General features: G+C 46.3%; 1 protein-coding gene across 4 annotated transcripts in view; it reads right to left on the bottom strand.

Annotated features, from left to right (window-relative positions):
- Positions 1 to 10582, bottom strand: part of P2RY2 (purinergic receptor P2Y2) — a 51494-nt gene extending 40912 nt beyond the window's left edge. For 2 of the 4 annotated variants that reach the window (XM_083610049.1, XM_083610047.1), the window contains exon 1: positions 10156 to 10541. The gene's annotated coding sequence lies outside the window, so the exon portion shown is untranslated. Of the gene's footprint in view, positions 1 to 10155 lie in introns of all 4 variants that reach the window. The other 2 variants (XM_083610048.1, XM_083610046.1) reach the window with 2 other exon arrangements.
- Between the last annotated feature and the right edge of the window lie 5315 nt (positions 10583 to 15897).

Below are 15897 nucleotides of genomic sequence, written 5' to 3'. Positions count from 1 at the left end.
CACCCCCATCGTTCTGCCTGGACACGGCAGAGGGCCTTCTCGGTGGTGGCGCCCACCCTGAGGAATGCCCTCCCATCAGATGTCAAGGAAATAAACAACTATCTGATGTTTGGAAGACATCTGAAGGCAGTCCTGCTTAGGGACATTTTTTAATGACTAATGTTTTAATGTATTTTTAATCTTTTGTTGGAAGCTGCCTAGAGTGGCTGGAGAAACCCAGCCAGATGGGCAGGGTATAAATTATTATTATTATTATTATTATTATTATTATTATTATTATTATTATTATTATTGAGACATCACCTTGCCAGCAAAGGCCCGTGTAGTAAAAGCTATGGTTTTCCCAGTAGTGATGTATGGAAGTGAGAGCTGGACCATAAAGAAGGCTGATCGCCAAAGAATGGATGCTTTTGAATTCTGGTGCTGGAGGAGACTCTTGAGAGTCCCATGGACTGCAAGAAGATCAAACTGATCCATTCTGAAGGAAATCAGCCCTGAGTGCTCACTGGAAGGACAGATCCTGAAGCTGAGGCTCCAATACTTTGGCCACCTCATGAGAAGAGAAGACTCCCTGGAAAAGACCCTGATGTTGGGAAAGATGGAGGGCACAAGGAGAAGGGGACGACAGAGGATGAGATGGTTGGACAGTGTTCTCGAAGCTACCAGCATGAGTTTGACCAAACTGCGGGAGGCAGTGGAAGACAGGAGTGCCTGGCGTGTTCTGGTCCATGGGGTCACGAAGAATTGGACACGACTAAACGACAACAACAATTATTATTCTTATTATTCTCTGTCTGTACCCTTGGCTCTGTGATCATCTGGATTCCCTGACCTCTGGACTGCCGGACTTCATATGTGAATTCTGAACTCAGGCAAGTGTTCGTTGGAGATTCCTAGCCCCTGCTCGCTCGACAACAGGACTCGGACGGCGCAACGACATACACCAGCTCTGAACCCAGTCCCTTTTACAGAATGTATGAACGTGGGAAGAGACCAGTGCATAAGAAGCTTCAGTACGCAAATCTGCACCGAGGAAGAAAAAGAGTTCTGTAACTGGATCAGACCAAAGGCCCATTTCTCCCAGAATCCTGTTCTCACAGTGGGCCCCCCTCGTTTGCAATGACAGGGAAACAGCTTGTGGGGAGAGGGGTCTGGAAGAATAGTGGGGTGCTGCCCCTCCACCCTTAATACTGCCCCACACCCCAGCCAGGCATTGCAGCCAAAAGCCCTGCCGTGCTTCTGTGCAGACACAGCAAACAAACTCGCTCCGCCGGTGAACTATTTGTGTTGACGTCCGGCTAAAGGGAACAATTTGTTCAGCTTGCCCCCCCCCAACGGTCGTCCCCTCAGTCTCTGGGTATCGGAAGGATTTCTGCCAGCTCAGCTTGCCAGATCATTCTCTCGGGGGTCAGTTCACACATGGGTCCCCGCCGCTTGAGTTGTCGCAGTTTGGTTGCTGGGCCTTGAGCCTTTTCCAGGTGGTGTTAGGGTGAAATGCCTTTGGGCAGCAGGAACTGGCATCAGCATGGCGGGCTTCCTGCATCACCCAAAAATATATATACAATGGTGCCTTGGTTCTCAAACACCTTGGTACTCAAACAACTTGGAACCCAAACACTGAAAACACAGAAGTAAGTGTTCCAGTTTGTGAACTTTTTTTGGAAGCTGAATGTGTTACACTTCCGATTTGAGTGTTATGCTGAGGTCTGTCTGTTTTTGCTATTTATTTTGCATTTTTGTTTTTGCAGCTCTTTTTGTTTTGTTTTTGTGACTGTGTGGAACCCAATCAGCTATTGATTGTGTGACTGCAGTACAGTGGTATCTTGGGTTACATACGCTTCAGGTTACAGACGCTTCAGGTTACAGACTCCGCTAACCCAGAAATAGTACCTCGTGCTAAGAACTTTGCTTCAGGATGAGAACAGAAATCGTGCTCCGGCGGCGCGGCAGCAGCAGGAGGCCCCATTAGCTAAAGTGGTGCTTCAGGTTAAGAACAGTTTCAGGTTAAGAACGGACCTCCAGAACGAATTAAGTACTTAACCCGAGGTACCACTGTACATTGATTAGTGCTTTCGTTTTATGGATCAGTGGTCTCGCTAGATAGTAAAATCCATGTTAAATTGCTGCTTTAGGGGCTGTTTTTAAAAGTCTGGAATGGATTAATCCGTTTTGCATTACTTTCTATGAGAAAGACCGTCTTGGTTTTGGAACACTTTGGTTTTGAAACGGACTTCCGGAACGGATTAAGTTTGAGAACCAAGGGACCACTGTATGCACATTCACTGCAAATTGTGTGAAGCCTCTCTCTCTCCCTCTCTCTCTCTCCCCGCCCCCAGTATCTGAGGTCTCCTCCAGAAAACCTGTTTTTTTAGCATTAATGATCATAGAATCTCAGTAGATACGCTACACCCACAGCATTCCCCTGATCCACATAGCTGTCAACTCTTCCCTTTTTTAAAGGTAAATTCCATTATTCCGAATAGGATTCCTCACAAGAAAAGGGAAAAGTTGACAGCTATGCTGATCTACCAAACTTGTAACTCTATTAAAAAAAGAGAGAGATGAGGTTTGTCTTGCATGACTTGCTTTTGAGAAATCCATGCTGGGTCTCAGCTGATAACTATAATCCCACCTCCTTGCCTACAGCAAAGACACCTTTCTGATTCTGTGTTGGGCCTGTGACTTAACTGGAGCCTATGCATTTGTGAACGGAAAACAGAATTTTAATCCCATGCCATTGAGAAAGGGCAGCCACACCCCAACTCACCCGCTGTCAGGAGATCGTCCTACACTCGAGTAGGATGCTGGCAGAGACACATGCCCAACTGGCATGTTCTCTCCCTCCTGGTCTTTTGTTTGGGAGCTTCAAAAGCTTTCTTCTGCCCGAACATCACAGCGACTGATGCCAACCGACACCGGCACAGTTAGGGATCTGCAGAGTCTTCGCAGCTTGCGTGATAGACCTCAGCAACTCAGCATTTTGGCTAATCTACTTTATTTACACATAAACACACACGGAGCACTGCAACATGGCTCCCTCTCTCTCTAGCATCAGACAGCAAAGAGAAAAAGAACTTAATGGAACACAATAACACAAACACCCTGTCTCCGTCACTTCCCACTCTGTGGAGTCATAACCTACACCATCATGTGATAGACAACAATCCCATGACTGCAATCATGGAGCAGGAATTCTAGCACCCTCCTCGCCCAGGGAAGAGGAGCAATGAATGTCTTCTCTTTCTCAATCTCTCACTCCCTCTTCTCCGCTGTCTGGCCAGGCTGAGAGAGGAACTATTAAACCTTCCTCATCCTGGCAGAACAACCTCAAGGGGAAACAGTTAGGGAGGAAGACGGCATCAACGGAAATTAGCTTAGCGTGGAATTAGTGGTGGGGTTATATAATGGGAAGTGCAGTTGCATTTCCGTTGATTTCTAGCCTGTTCCAATCTGAAGACTAAGACAGACATCTCTGTCTATCTATCATCTATCTATCTATCTATCTATCTATCTATCTATCTATCTATCTATCATCTATCTATCTATCTATCTATCTATCATCTATCTTTCTATCTCTGATCTATCCAGTGGCGTAGCGTGGGGGGTGCAGGGGGGGCCGGCCGCACCGGGCGCAACATCTGGGGGTTAGGGTTAGGGGGCGCAAATCCACGGGTTAGGGGGCGCAAATTACTTGCCTTGCCCCGGGTGCTGACAACCCACGCTACACCACTGCATCTATCTATCTATCTATCTATCATCTATCTATCTCTCTATCTATCTACCATCTATCTATCTCTCTATCATCTATCTATCTATCATCTATCTATCTATCATCTATCTATCATCTATCTATCTATTGAGAGCCAGTGTGGTGTAGTGGTTAAGAGTGGTAGTCTCGTAATCTGGGGAACCGGGTTTGAGCCTCCGCTCCTCCACATGCAGCTGCTGGGTGACCTTGGGCCAGTCACACTTCTTTGAAGTCTCTCAGCCCCACTCACCTCACAGAGTGTTTGTTGTGGGGGAGGAAGGGAAAGGAGATTGTTAGCCGCTTTGAGACTCCTGAAGGGGAGTGAAAGGCGGGATATCAAATCCAAACTCTTCTTCTTCTCTTCTATCATCTATCTATCTATCTATCCATCTATATCTATCTATCATCTATCTATCTATCTATCATCTATCTATCTATCTATCTATCTATCTATCTATCTATCTATCGTCTATCTATCTATCATCTATCTATCCAGTGTGCTATTTTTCTATATATATATATAAGAAAGAGGTGCCAGATCGCACCATGAACCATACCATTGGAAGGGACCTTGAGGATCATCTAATCCAACCCCCTGAAATGCAGGAACCTTTTGCCCAACGTGGTTCTCGAACCCACTACCCTGAGATTCAGAGCCTCAGTGCTACGAGCTATGTCTACCAACTATGTCTATCTCAGTTCTTCAATGTGTAATTCTCTGGATTTTGCAGAAGGTCCCAGGTCCAATTGTCCAACCAAAAAAAGAAGAGATATGAACATTATATGAGTGATTATAACATGCAGAAATGTACTATGTTGTTGAGGATCGCTTGCGAAATATGTGTATTGGGAGAAACGGAACACCTCCCTTGTTCTTTTATACAGTGGTACCTCGGGTTACATACACTTCAGGTTACAGATGCTTCAGGTTACAGACTTCGCTAACCCAGAAACAGTACCTCGGGTTAAGAACTTTGCTTCAGGATAAGAACAGAAATCATGCTCCGGTGGTGCGGCAGCAGCAGCAGGAGGCCCCATTAGCTAAAGTGATGCTTCAGGTTAAGAACAGTTTCAGGTTAAGAATGGACCTCCAGAACGAATTAAGTTCTTAACCTGAGGTACCACTGTACTTGTTTTACCATAACCTGCCCTGGGACCTTAGGGTAAAATTGTCGAATGGAATCTGTTGCGGACGTCCGTCTGACTTCCGAAAACGTTTGACAACCAAGGCACGGCTTCCAATTGGCTGCAGGAGCTTCCTGCACGCAACCAGAAATCATGGAAGCAGCGTCAGACGTTTGGCTTCCAAAGAACGTTTGCAAACCGGAACACTCACTTCCGGGTTTGCGGCGTTCGGGAGCCAAAAAGTTCATCTCCCAAGGCGTTCGGCTTCTGAGGCACAACTGTAAATAGATACATAGATACTTACACCACGCCACCACCATGTGATTTTTGTTCTCATCCTGAAGCAAAGTTCTTAACCTGAGGTACTATTTCTGGGTTATCGGAGTCTGTAACCTGAAGCGTCTGGAACCTGAAGCGTCTGGAACCCGAGGTACCACTGTACAATATTAAAAAAACAACTTAAAACATCTTACAATCAATAAAATCAGGCGAGTCCTAAAAATGTAGACCTCAGGTGTCAAAAGCCAGGTGTGTCTTCAGCATCCTCCGAAAGCTGTACAATGAAGGTGCCCAGGACCCCTTTGTGGGGAGGGAGTTCCAACTGCTTAGGGGCCACAGAGAAGTCTTTCTCCTGGACTGCCACCATCGCTTTCGGCCTCTGAGGGTGGGGAAACTACCAAGGGGGCTCCCTCGGCCGATCTTGGCACCCGAGAGGGTCTGTAGGGAAGCATGGCAAGTATCGCGCACTGAAAGGCATGCTGCTACCTGGTGGACTGGGGTCATTAGGGCCGATGGGGCATTGCCCCACTAACCCGAGTCTGCCCTCTCAGACGCTATGCTCCAATAAGCAGCTGAAGTATGTCCTTGCTTCAGGTTACGACGCTGCTGGTTGCCAAAGGGGCAAAGTCCCTTTCAGGCTGGGGCTGCCCAGAGCTGCTTAGAGAGCAAAGGGACCAGGAGAGCAGTGTCTTGGGTGCAAAGGTCTCCCCTGCTTTGCAACATCTACACAACACTGTTATTACGACTCACGGGTTACAGGACTGGACTGGGAAAGGATTTCAGGACCGACGCAGGAGGGAGTGAGCTGTGGTCCAAAATATCAGGCTTTTGTGGGGCCTGTGGCTTTGAATCCCATCAGATTCAGGCAGTGCTGAAATAGGCAGGTAAAGGTAAGGTAAAGGACCACTGGATGGTTAAGTCCAGTCAAAGGCGACTATGGGGATGTGGCGCTCATCTCGCTTTCAGGCCAAGGGAGCCAACGTTTGTCCGCAGAAAACTTTCCGGGTCATGTGGCCAGCAGAACTAAACCGCTTCTGGCGCAACGGGACACAGTGACGGAAACCAGAGCAGCACACAGAAACGCCATTTACCTTCCCGCCACAGTGGTACCTATTTATCTACTTGCACTGGTGTGCTTTCGAACTGCTAGGTTGGCAGGAGCTGGGTCAGAGCAACAGGAGCTCACTCCATTGCGGGGATTCGAACCGCTGACCTTCCGATTGGCAAGCCCAAGAAGCTCAGTGGTTTAGACCCCAGCGCCACCCTACCAAATAGGCAGAGTAGGCACTGATCTATGGGCCCCATGTCCTTTAGGGGTCCCGTGGCAACAGATCAAAGTAATATTGCTTTGATCTTGAAAGATCAAACAAACAAATGTATTTGGGTATCGCTTGCGAGGGGCGCCCCAAGATTTCAACTGCCTAGGGGCCTCCAAAGGGATTAATCTGGCACTGACTGCAGGGCCAGGAAAGAATTTAAAGGGGAATGGGTGAGATTAGGACAGGCATGGCCGTGTGCCCTACCAGGGGCACTGGAAGCCCCAACAGCTGCCCCCAAATGCCAGGCATTGGTGCCAGCTCCGGTCGTATCTGAGCAACAGCCAGGGCATTTTCGAACAGTGAAAGAGCATGGGGTTCACTTGCTGAAGCAGTGCCCCAGCTGGGGACTATATTTTGCATACTAAGAGTTTGGTCACCAAAGAGGCACTCTGTTTCCCTGAGTGTGTTTACCTCCTGAAACATCCACCACTCCGGCAATGCCAGCTCCTTATCACTTTGGAGTTTATAATAATATTAATATTTATTAATAATAATAATAATTTATTTATACCTTGCCCTCCCCGGCCAGAGTCAGGCTCAGGGCGGCTAACACCAGTAAAATTACAGTAAAAACATCATGGGGGGGATTTAAAATACAGGTTAAAATGCAATTTAAAATGCAGCCTCATTTTAAAAGTAGGCCATAGATCAAAACCATAAGGGGAGGGAAACATAAGGGTCAGACTGAGTCCAAACCAAAGGCCAGGCGGAACAGCTCTGTCTTGCAGGCCCTGCAGAAAGATGTCAAGTCCCACAGGGCCCTGGTCTCTTGTGACAGAGCATTTCACCAAGTCGGGGCCAGTACCGAAAAGGCCCTGGCCCTAGTTGAGACCAATCTAACCACCTTGCGACTCGGGACCTCCAAAGTGTTGTCATTTGTGGACCTTAAGATCCTCCGCGGGGCATACCAAGAGAGGCAGTCCCGTAGGTACGTGGGTCCTAGGCAAGAAGTGATTTCAGTTCCTGCGGGTATCCTTGTTTCTATGCATACGCTCCCCTCGCCCACACCGCAAACAAATTAAGAGATTGACGGCGCCGTGACAACTCCAAGCAAATTCACGTCTCGCAAGAACAAAACCAGGTTTCGCTTCAATGATAAAACAAATGAAAAGACAAGGTTAGGGGGGTCAAGCCCAGGTTTCCAAAGCAAGGGGTGTTTTTGTGTTGATGTGTTCTATGGAGTCATCTGATCCTTCCTTTCATCCTTCTATTAAAGCAAGCAACACAACTATTTTCTGTGCGTATAACAATGAGAATGAGGTTTGTTCCCAGTCCTGTCGCTAACATGCCACCTGTGCCTATTCTGATTGCCCACTGGGCGTTAAGACTCGCTCGAAACTGGATCGGATCATTTTGCAAGCAGAGAGCCAATTGTTTTTGACATTCCAAAACACAATTGTGCTTTAAATACACGGGAAGCTGCATTGAAAAGGAGCCAGGCTTCTGCTCCACCTAGCTCAGCATTGTCTACCCAGACTGGCAAAGGTTATCCAGGGTTTCATGGGCAAGGGACCTCACCCTGCCCTACCTGGAAATTTTAGAAGCTAGATGCTGCTGTCTGGCATCGATAGCAGCCTGCATTTCTCGTGGCTTTCTGGGAAGCAGGGAAACGTGCGCTTAATAGTTCAAGTTGTGCTTCCAGCGCATGCTGCAAGGGAATTAAAGGAGGCTTGCTCCATTTGAACACCTTGCATTACACTAAGTAAATAAGAGCTTAGTTTGAATTCCTTCTGTCTGATGCAGGATGCAGAAACCACTAATTTGCGGAGACGTCTATGTGCAGTTTGTGACAAACCTGTGGGAGAACGCGTCATTCTGGAATTTATTTATTTGTTGGATTGATAAAATTTATACATCCCTCAACTGTAAAACAAAAACAGAAGACCCTCAAAGCCTTAACCAACCTGGTGCCCCTCAGGTGTTTTGTGCAGGCTGAGGCTGATGGGAGTTGTAGTCCCAAACTTCTGGAGGGCACTGAGTTGGCAAAGCCTAGAGGGGCTGTGTGTTTGATGGACTGCTGCACATAGCTGTCAAGTGTCCCTTATTTGGCGGGACAGTCCCTTATTCCAGTGCCATGTCCCATTGCTGTCCCTTATTGATGATGTCTCTTAAATAAGCTACTGAAGGTAATGGGGCCCTTTCTATGTCCAGCTGTCCTTTGTCAACAACAAATTGTTGCTGTTTTTTGTGTTGAATATATGCTATATGGTAATTTATGGACCCAATAGGTATCTAAAGCCATTTGCACGCAACAAAATATGTATTTTATAAAAGTAATTGTTGATCCCTTATTTTGGCTGCTGATCCCTTATTTTCGAGGCTGCTGGTCCCTTATTTTCAAATCTGTAAGTTGACAGCTATGCTGCTGCAATATTATTTCCGTGTCTGAATCTTCATCCTTAGAGCCATGGGTGTTCCCAGGAATTTTGGGAGGGTGGGGAAACCAAATTGTGAAAGTGAGGAGTAAGCTAGTTTTTCACACCCGCAAATGATCATAACAGTGTCAGTATATTTTGCTTCAGATCTCAGGCTCACAAATACTAGGAAGTTTTTTGTTTAATGAAAGCTGGGGATCTGGGGAATTGGGGTTCATCCAGTAACCTCCTGACCCCTGCAAACTATGGGTGTCCATGCCACTTGATCACGTCAAGTAATATATTTTAAACTCTCAGCCTAGACAAAAAATCCCAATACAGTAAAAAGAATAAACAACAGCTCCTGGTAAACCCAAACACCCAGAGCTGAACAGGGAGGTAGCATAATAGAAATCACAATATATTCTTCCTAAATGTGTTTTTCCAAGGTCTGCCTGTGTCCTCGCAGTTGCTCCACAGAGATTAGTAAAGGATTTGATTTGACTCATCAAATAACTAACAGTTGAATAACTTTTTGCTCAGATTTATTAATGGCCTTCCAAGTAATGTCCACCCACACCTCTGCTTCCTAGCTCACCCACACTTAACAACCAATACAACACTGGACTCAGAAGCACTGGGTTCAAATCTTGGTCAGATATGAAAGCTATAGGGAAGCCTCGCAGGTTGTAGTGAGTGGGGAATACAATGGTGTAACAACCCCCCTTTCAAGAACCTAATGCCAGAGTTTATTCATGCTTACTCAAAAGGAAGCAGCCAGCAACCTTTCTTTAAAAAAACACAAACCACACTAGTACATCATAAATAAACCATGAATCATCATGAAATAAATCACGTTATCGTGCAAAATGTGACCTATGTTGCAATTACTCAAAAGGCTTTTTCTAAACCTGTTCATATACCCCTTTGAACCCCCAAGGGCTGATTGCCTGACCTCCTTTTTTAAAAGAATTTTTAAAAATGGCCCTTTAATTGTATGTTTTTTTAAGTCTTCAAGGCTGCAAACTTATCTAGGTGTTGGGTCCCATCTCCCTAGCAGGTCACAACCTATTTAAAACCGGCGGTTGACAAAACAGGAACCTAAAAATAGCGCAAGAGGGAGAGATCGACATCCCAGGGGGATTCAGTTATCACAAACCTGGGGGGGGGGGGGAAGAGAAGGAAAAGACCCAGATAGGATCAAAGGGAACACTTCTGTGTGAGGAGGGTGGAAGTTTCCACGGAGTGCCTGATCTCTGGAACTCCTCGCTACTGGAGTGTGTCAGAGACGTTTTCCGCGCGCTATTCCGCAACCTGCAAACGCACCCACCCCAAACTTACAGTTTCTGCTTTTTCCGGGGAGAATCTCACGGTGCCGGGTCTCTTTGTTTTTCCATGCTCAGTTCCTTTCCCTGATAAAAGCAGCAGCAGCAGGAGGAGGAATCGCCGGGAAATACAATATCCCACCCGCTCTACCCACTTCTCCTTGGCTGGCTTCTATCTCTCTCTCGCGCGCGCTCTTGCGCTTCTTCCTTTCCAGCACTTCGCTTGTTTCTGTCTCGGTTTGCAAAAGAGACGCAGCAGCAAAACGGAGTGGAGGCAGAGAGGCGTGCCTGGGACTGCGAACTGGCCTGCCCAGACTGGCCCCTGGGTGGGGAAAGAGGAGAGAAGAGGCTGCCCTGCCTCTCTCTCTCTCTCTCTCTCTCTGGGCAAAGATGACTAGGAATGCAAGTTGCTGCGCTCTCAAGTCAGATTGGCAAAGGCGCGCGCTGCAAACGCGACACCCAGTTGCCGCCAGCTGTCAGAGCACAGCCGAACAGCTCGGGGTCAAAATCCTTCGTAGGAAGCAAGCCGGATTTCCCAGCCCATATTTCACTTCCCACCCCCGGCAACCCAGGAATCTTCCTTCTACAGAGATTCAGAACTTCGGTCCACTTTAGCCCAGCGTTGTCTGTTTGCATCAGTAGCGCTCAAACTTTTTTTCTCCCACTCCAGGCCACTATTTCAGAATTTAAAAAATGCATGTTTAATCAGAAAAAAAGTCGTTGTGAACCTGTGACTTTTTGCGTAAAAAAAAAGAAAATGAAACCTTTACATCTGGATTTGAGGGCTGAAGATGTTTGTTTCTATAAAGTGGCTCTGTGGGTTATTATATTGGATTGGTCTGGAGACCCAGGAGTCAGCAAACTTTTTCAGCAGGGGGCCGGACCACTGTCCCTGAGACCTTGTGGGGGGCCGGACTATATTTGGGGGGAGGAATATGAATGAATTCCTATGCCCCGCAAATAACCCTGAGGTGTATTTTAAATACAGTGGTACCTCTGGTTAAGAACTGAATTCGTTCCGGAGGTCCGTTCTTAACCTGAAACTGTTCTTAACCTGAAGCACCACTTTAGCTAATGGGGCCTCCTGCTGCCGCCGGAGCAGCGTTCTCATCCTGAAGCAAAGTTCTTATCCTGAGGTAATATTTCTGGGTTAGCAGAGTCTGTAACCTGAAGCGTCTGTAACCTGAAGCATATGTAACCCGAGGTACCACTGTAAAAGCACACATTCTATTAATGTAAAAACACCAGGCAGGCCCCACAAATAACCCAGAGATGCATTTTAAATAAAAGGACACATTCTACTCATGTAAAAACATGCTGATTGTACACAGGCCGGATTTAGAAGGCTATTGGGCCACATCTGGCCCCCGGGCCTTAGTTTGCCTACCCATGGTCTGGACAAAGTGAATATTGTTTTTATTTGGCAGACAGATGAAGAACCTCTTATCTCTCTCTTTTTATTTATTTCTTTTTCCTTCTCTATTTCTCTGCCTCCCCCTTTCGTGTTTTTATTGTATGTATATAAAAGCCTTGGTTTGGTTTTAAAAAGGGAGAAAGATACTAAGTTTTGTGTTTTTCTCTATAAACATTAATAAAAAATAATTAAAAATTAAAAATTGGTTGCACCAAACTGGATTTATTTTTTTAAAATGGGAAGAATACTTTGGAAAACAGAAAGAAACCATTCCTAGCGGTGTTTGATTTATAACCTAGAACTCCACTAATTTATAATATGGTCAGGGGATGTCCAGGTAGTTTAAAGCAAGGCTGCTACATAAGAGCCTGAATCGTTCCCAAAATATAATGATAAATGAGCCTCTTCCATATGTACCTTAAGTATGCATACAAACTCAATCACAGAATTGTAGACTTGGAAGGGAACCTGAGGATCATCTAGTCCAACCCTCTGCAATACAGGAATCTCAACCAAAGCATCCATGACAGAGGGGCATCCAGCCTCTGCTTAAAAACCTCCAAGGAAGGAGAGTCCACCATCTCCCGAGGGAGACCGTTCCGCTGTGGAAGAGCTCTTTACTGTCAGAAAGTTTTTCCTGATGTTTAGTCAGAATCTCCCTTCTCGTAACTTGAAGCCATTGGTTCGGATCCTACCCTCCAGAGCAGGAGAAAACAGGTTTGCTCCATCCTCCATGTGGCTGCCCTTGATATATTTGTAAATAATAATAATAATAATAATAATATTTATACCCCACCCATCTTGCTGTGTTTCCCCAACCACTCTGGCCAGCACCCAACAGAATATTAAAAACACAAGAAAACATCAAACATTAAAAACTTCCCTAAACAGGGCTGCCTTCAGGTGTCTTCTAAAAGTCAGATACAGTCATGCCTCATGTCATGTCCGCTTCATGTTACGTTCTTTCAGGTTACGTCCTGCGACGACCCGGAAGTACCGGAAAGGGTTACTTCTGGGTTTCACCGCTTGCGCATGCGCAGAAGCGCAAAATGACGTCACGTGCATGCGCAGAAGCGGCGAATCGCAACCCGCGCGTGCGCAGTCACGCTGCTGCAGGTTGCGCTCTTTTCATGTTCCGAACGGACCTCCGGAACGGATCCCGTTCGCAACCAGAGGTACCACTGTAGTTGTTTATTTCCTTGACATCTGATGGGAGAGTGCCACCACCGAGAAGGCCCTCTGCCTGGTTCCCTGTAACCTCACTTCTTGCAGGGAGAGAACCGCCAGAAGGACCTCAGAGCTGAACCTCAGTGTCCAGGCAGAATGATGGGGGTGGAGATGCTCCTTCAGTCTACTGGGCCGAGGCTGTTTAGGGCTTGAACAATCAGCACCAACACTTTTAATTGTGCTCGGAAACGTACTGGGAGCCAATGTAGGTCCGGTGTTATAAGGTCTCAGCGGCCACTCCCAGTCACCAGTCTCGCTCTCCTATCTCCTCTCAATCTTCTCTTTCCTAGGCTAAACATACCCAGCTCCTTCGACCGTTCCTCATCAGGCTTGGTTTCCAGACCCTTGATCATCTCGGTCGCCCTCCTCTGCACACCTTCCAGCTTGTCAACATCCTCCTTAAATGGTGGTGTGTCTCAAAGCAATACCGTTCACACATTTCAAGAGTTGCCATATCATCTATCCATTGATCAAGGGGGGGCATGGTATTGCCCAGGGGTCAGCAACCTTTTTCAGCCGTGGGCCGGTCCACCATCCCTCAGACCTTGTGGGGGGCCGGACTATATTTTGAAGAGGGGGGGGGTGAACGAATTTCTATGCCCCACAAATAACCCAGAGATGCATTTTAAATAAAAGGACACATTCTACTCATGTAAAAACACGCTGATTCCCAGACCGTCCATGGGCTAGACTGAGAAGGCGATTGGGCCAGATCCGGCCCCCGGGCCTTAGGTTGCCTACCCTCGGTATTGCCTTTCCAGGGAATCAGTCTCAACCTTTTGCCAGAAGTAAGGGCTTAAAGAGCCCATCTACGTCGACCAGCTGTCGAACCCCATATAATTGGCATGTGGTTTCGGATGTGACATTAATTCGACATTAATAATGTAACCCTTTTAATGTGCAACCGGCTTTCTATTCTTTGGACACCATCCAGGGATCGTTTATCACAGGAACAGGATTTTTAATTTCCCAGGAGCCTCTGCAAAAAGCTTCCCAGCATCTCCCACCACGCTGGCAGAGGCCTCTGCAAGAACTGTGGGGCTTCCCGCTTCCAGATCCTAAATGCACTGCTGTGGGTTGGGGGGGGGTCAGTCTGGATGACATCCTGAGTCCCTTCCAATCCTTGGAATCCTTGCCCCAGCAAGGGTTAAAATCTAAGAGAGGAGTTTGCTGAACTGCTCAGACAAGTTTGTGCACAGGTCAGTGACCTTAGCTGGCCCTTGAGTGTCCTCTTCAGCATCCCAAAAGAATGAGCTTGGAGACCAAATAATAATAATAATAATAATAATAATAATAATAATAATAATAATAACAACAACAATAATAATTTATTTATACCCCACCCATCTGGCTGGGCTTCCCCAGCCACTCTGGGCGGCTTCCAACGAAATATTAAAATCCAGTAATACATCAAACATTAAAAGCTTCCCTAAACAGGGCTGCCTTCAGATGTCTTCTAAATGTCTGGTAGTTGTTTATCTCTTTGACATCTGGTGGGAGGGCGTTTCACAAGGAGGGTGCCACCACCGAGAAGGACCTCTGCCTGGTTCCCTGTAACCTCACTTCTTGCAGCGAGGGAACTGCCAGAAGGCCCTCGGAGCTGGACCTCAGTGTCCGGGCAGAATGATGGGGGTGGAGACGCTCCTTCAGGTATACTGGGTTGAGGCCGTTTAGGGCTTTCAAGCTCAGCACCAACACTTTGAATTGTGCTCGGAAACGTACTGGGAGCCAATGTAGGTCTTTCAGGAACAGTATTATGTGGTCTCGGCGGCCGCCCCCAGTCACCAGTCTAGCTGCCGCATTCTGGATTAGTTGTAGTTTCCGGGTCGCCTTCAAAGGTAGCCCCACATAGAGCGCATTGCAGTAGTCCAAGCGGGAGATAACCAGAGCATGCACCACTCTGACAAGGCAGTCTGCGGGCAGGTAGGTGCTCATGAGTGATGGTGCTCACAATGAGTGAGTCCCATCACCTGTCTGCTGGGTAGAAGAGCAAGGGCCAGCGTTGGGTGTAGGGGCTGAGCTGGAAGCAGCCTGGAAGCTGGAGACACAAAGACCTGCTTGCTCTGTGCTGGATCCAAAGTTGTGTTTTTAATATTTTTGTTGGAGCAGTCCAGAGTGGCAGGGGCCACACTGTAAGATGGGTAGCATATAAATACAGCGGCACCTCGGTTTCCAAATGTAATCCGTTCCAGAAGACCATTTGAGTCCCGAAACATTCGAATAAACAAGGCGCAAAAGGCCTGCAAATTTAATTGAGAAAATTGAGAAATCCTCAGCGGAAGCCATTCAACTTCCGAGGCACGTTCAAAAATGGAAGCATTCCTCTATACATAGAAGTATTCCTCTATGCGACAACAGCTGCCAGGATGCTCATAGCAAAACATTGGAAAGGGAGAAAAATTCCATCAATGAAAGAAAGGCAAATTAAATTTTGTGAATATATAAATCTGGCAAGACTCACAGCTTTCATAAGGGGACAATCGGACCAGAAATTATTAAACGAATGGGGATGCACTAAAGTGTATATGAAAAAACATTGTTCTGGAGTAAGCATATCAGTATGTAATGAATGATGCTTTGCAGGGTTAAAGAAAGAGAAAAATAGTGTAAAAAGTATAAAGATAGACGTAATCTACAGTAGACACAACAACTTAAAAAGAGTAAAAATTTCGAGGTCTTAGAACAAAGGAAGGAAATCAATGTGTATATGTATGTAATGACGAGATTAGAATGATGATATGGTTTTATTTGTACATGTTTGTTTTTGTTTTTTGTTTTTTTGTGTTCTTTTTTCTCTTGTGTTCTTTTTTTCTTGTTTGTACTGTTTTATTTTGGATTCAATGTTTGTAATTTTTGTTGTAATTTTGCATTGAAAATAAAAAAAATTAAAAAACACGGAAGCATTTACTTCCAGTTTTTGGGTGTTTGAATTCCGAAACATTTGTCAACAGAGACATTTGAAAACCGAGGTACCACTGTATTGTTATCATCATCATCATCATCATTGGCGAGGGGCCACCACAGAGAGAGCCCCTTCTGGGGGACAGATATGGAGAGAGAGAGAAAGACAGACAGACCGGCAGATAGGGCAGTAAGCAGAGAATGT

This window comes from Podarcis filfolensis (genome assembly GCF_964270895.1).
Source record: "Podarcis filfolensis genome assembly, chromosome: 4".
Lineage (NCBI taxonomy): Eukaryota > Metazoa > Chordata > Lepidosauria > Squamata > Lacertidae > Podarcis > Podarcis filfolensis.
The sequence above is the reverse complement of the archived record's forward strand: the minus strand, read 5'-3'. Positions and strand labels throughout refer to the sequence as shown.